Below are 4445 nucleotides of genomic sequence, written 5' to 3'. Positions count from 1 at the left end.
CTACAGTTTCCCTTCATAAAAAGCATTTACCATTTGAGGGCATTCAACATTTGTCTCTTTTGCTGGCACCAACTCAGGTTTGTCTAAATTCTTCCACATCATGAGGAACATCAATCCTCCATTATTTTTTGTGGCACTAATTATTCGTTCAGGCTCAAGACCCCTACCAAAACCACTTGGGTTGTCACCAGCATCTCTTATATTCTCTGATGTGTTATCATCAGATTCACTGTCAGATAAGCCAGCTTTTTGAGAATTTAGAAAAACCTCAATTAACTCTGGACAAGTTAAATATTCTGCCAGTTCCCAGGTATTATCAGCATCTGAACAGCCCTTCCATTTCAGGAGATATTCTGCCTGGCCAGCTAATATATGCCAGTCCACTATTTTCTCCACTTCAAATTCTTCAAGCTCTGCTTTTTCAGTCTTCAGAATTTCCATTCTGTTTCTTCCTTCCTTTTGGCAGCGTAGTTTCCTTGGAGGCAATCTTTTAATTGCATATTTGAGATCTATTATTAACCAATTCAAATGCTCCAGATCATGATCCTGCAGCAACTTTGGCTTTGGAGCCTCAAGGTCAAGTCATCTTCAAGGGGATTTTTGTTAAATTTCTATGGTAAGTCCTAGGAAAAGAAAAAATCACCAGTCTGAATCAATTGTGAAACTTGCTAAGTCACCATGTCTGTAGACCTTAAAAAAATCCATTCCAGTGACATGTTCCTCAATAACAACCTGGCTTCTAGTAATAGACAAACAAAGCTGACCAGATAAGCATGGCCAGGGTGTTAAAAGCCAAACTGTCATTGGAACTACAACCACAAAATAAGCGAGGTTAAACCCCCAAAATATCCTTAACAAGACACACCACAAGCAACTTATGAAAATAAAGATTTTTTAAAAAAATTTAGAGAGAAATATATTACCTACAGAGGAACACTGATTTAAATGTTAGCATAGGACATTTCTCTTCTCAATCCAGAAAAGTCTGGAAGGAAGTAGTACATTTTTCAAGTGGTGAAAGTAAAAACCATCAACTCTGAATTCCAGGTTCAGGAAAATTATCCCTCAGGAGTTGTTGAAAAATAAAGACATTCTCAGATGATAAAATTTGAAAAGTGTCACTAGCAGATGTATCAATAATGAACATACAAAAAGGAAACAATACCATAATGTGGCAGGAAACTTTAGAAAGGAAACCAAGAAATATGTAAAAATCAGGGTGAATATTATTAACACATCTAACCTTGTGTTATTTTAAATTCTGTTGAACTGTTGAAGGAAAAGTTGGGATACCATCTGACATTGGGTTCCCTCCTATATGAAAGAAATAGTTAAAAAGAAATTTATATTCTAAGAGCTGGACATGTGGATGAAAGGGTAGAATAACTGTCTACCAAACGCCATGCTCTGAATTCAAATCTCAGTATCAACAAAACAAAACATATCCCCCGCGTAAGAAGATAAAAGGACAACCTATATGAAAATAAAGTAATTTTTATCTACTTTAGTATAAGTCAGAAATAATAACAACAGATTATAAAATGCATCATATACATATATTTTCATAACTAGAATGACTATGAAGAAAAGTATACAAAGTGTACTCAAAACACTAAATAGATCCAAATATTATAGTGCCCTGCAATAAGGCAAAAAAAAAAAAGGAAAACAGGAAGGAAAACAGGAGTGAAAAACAGAAACTGACAGAACACACAAGAAAATAATAAACTATTATACTTGCCTAGTGCCAGTGGCTCATGCCTATAATCTTATCTTCTCAAGAGGTTGAGACCTGGCTGCTCTCATTTTGAGGTAAGCCCAGGAAGAAAAGTGTTGTAGACACCATTCCCAAAATAGCTAGCCAAAAATAGGGCTGGTAGTGTGGTTCAAGTGCTAAAGCACCAGCCAAGTAAGCATGAAGGTCTGGATTCAAACCCCAGAACTGCCAAAAAAAGAAAAATAAAAAAGCTATGCATAAGCCCCAAAATTATGTATGGTAAAAATACATGCATGAAAAGGTATCCATAAAATATTTTTTCTTTCATGCACTTATAGGACATATGCTTTTCCACTTGAGCCATGCTCTCAGTCCATAAAAGTCTTTAAAAAAGTAGTACTTGGCAGAGCACTGGTGGCTCATGCCTGTAATCCTAGCTACTCAGGAGGCTGAGATCTGAGGATCACGGTTCAAAGCCATACCAGGCAGGAAAGTCCATGAAACTCTTATCTTTAATAAACCACCAGAAACCCGGAAGTGGTGCTGTGGCTCAAGTGGTAGGGCACTAGCCTTGAGCTGAAGAGCTGAAGGACAGCATCCAAGCCCAGAGTTCAAGCCCCACAATCGACAAAAAAACAAAAACAAAATAGTAGTATTTGCTCTCTACAACAAACTCTCTTGAAGAATAATAGCACAGAGAGTTAAAAGTATTGAAAAGCAGAGAACAGTATAGTATGCAACCCTGAATTTTCAAAAGCAGGAATAGCTAATATTAATAACAGAGTTCCAAGAGGCCTCTCCCAGTTGAATCACCTAGGATGTGTGATTCCTCCAGTAACAAGTCCCAACAACACAAGTGAAATGTTGTCTATCAGAGAAGCTTGCTAGAAATTCAGTTCCTGAGATATTATTGGGGACTACTCATGTGGACAGCCCTGCCTAGCACCATATGAAATGTCAAACTCCTAGTAGGAAATCACCTTATAGACAACACTGTTTGTACAAATGGCTTGAGAACCACTGGCCAGTCATTAAATCCTAGTCAGATTTACTGGGAACATTCTCCAAATCTAAGTTTCACATCCATCCAGAGATATAAAAAAATTAAATGCTCTGTATCTCTAAAAAGGAAAGAAAGAAAATATAAAGTTATAAATTCTTCCCAAATTGACCTACCTACATGTTTCATGAAATTCCCCTTCAATATTCAAATAAGATTAGTCAGGTCAAATGCCTATAGGGAAAAATATGAACCTCTACCCTATGTTGCAGCTTATTACAAAAACTAATTCAAAATAAATCACGGATTTAAGTAAATTTTATTTTATTTTATTATAAAATATCAAGATGAATCTTACTAAAATCTGTTTAAAGGGGAGAAGAAATGAGAGTTAAGAGGGAATAATATCAGTGAGACCTAAGAAGGATACTCTTAGAGAAGAAACATAAAGGCTCAATGCCTTTGTGCCTCATCATATACAATAATATTTATCAAAATGAACTCGAGGAAATGGAAACAGGAGGATTTTTTCTGTTCTTTTGTCTCGTTTGTTCATTTTTCTGTCTTTATTGAAGGTGAGAGGGTCACAGAAATAGAGACAAAGGGTAAACAAATACAGTACTGGTACTCAATATTGACTAGATTGATAATGAGCGATACAACTTGTGGGCAGGATGGGAGGCAAAAACTGGGAGAAAGCAAAAGAAGGGGTAACATTGTCCAAAAAGAAATGTACTCATTGTTTGACTTATGAAACGATAACCACTTTTTACATCAACTTTATAGTAACAATAAACAATAATTTAAAGAAGAAAGAAAAGTACAAGCCAGGTGTTCATGGTTCACACCTATAATCTTTACTGCTCAGGAAGCAGAAATCTGGAAAATCGAGGCTCCAACAAAGCCTGGGCTGAAATCTATGCTCCATCTCTAAAAACAAAATCCCCCAAAAAGCAAGGTTGGAAATTTTGGTCAAGGGGAATTTGATGCCCTTAACTCCATACCCATAATACCAAAAACTTAAGTAAATAAAAGAAAACAAAAGGAAATGTTAAGAATAATATGGAGTTAATTTGATCAAAGTAAATCCATTACATGTATGAATGTAGAAGGCACAATTTTACAATTTGTTTCTACTAATAAAATTGAAAAAATAAAAACATTTATTTTATTATAAAAGCCAAAGTGAGTTATAAAACTGTAAATTAAAACACTATAACTTATTAAGCTAGAAAACTGCCACATTTCCGTAAGATAGCAGTTGAAAAAATCCTCAGCACCTAGTACTAAGTGTATATTTTTTATGTCACCAAAACAAATCATATAAAAACAAAACTTGAACAATGAAGTATCTGCAAAATGAAAATTTTTGTTCTGAAAACATCTCTGGTTAAGCTACAGAATAAGAAAATATTTTCACATCTCACAGTGGACTTGCAAAGACATTTAACATCACTGACCATGAAGGAAAAGCCATTTTAATAAGATATCACCACACATCCATCAGAATGACTATATAGGGAGAATATCAAACATGTGATGAAGCTGATCTCTCAGTAATTGCTAGTGGGAATACATAAGGGAATTGTCTGAAAAAGTTTGTCAGTTTCTTTCCTTTTTCTTTCTTCGTAATTTTTTGTTTGTTTTGGTTTGGTTTTGGTGCTGTTCCTGGAGCTTGAACTCCAGCCTGTGCCTCTCCCTGAGCTTTTTTGCCCAAGGCTAAGGCTC

General features: G+C 35.4%; 1 pseudogene; it reads right to left on the bottom strand.

Moving 5' to 3' along the window:
- On the bottom strand, nt 1–441 carry LOC105996644 (annotated as a pseudogene).
- Between the last annotated feature and the right edge of the window lie 4004 nt (nt 442–4445).

The sequence above is a fragment of the Dipodomys ordii genome, unplaced genomic scaffold, assembly GCF_000151885.1.
Source record: "Dipodomys ordii isolate 6190 unplaced genomic scaffold, Dord_2.0 Scaffold134, whole genome shotgun sequence".
NCBI lineage: Eukaryota > Metazoa > Chordata > Mammalia > Rodentia > Heteromyidae > Dipodomys > Dipodomys ordii.
This window is presented reverse-complemented; position numbering and strand designations above follow the sequence as displayed.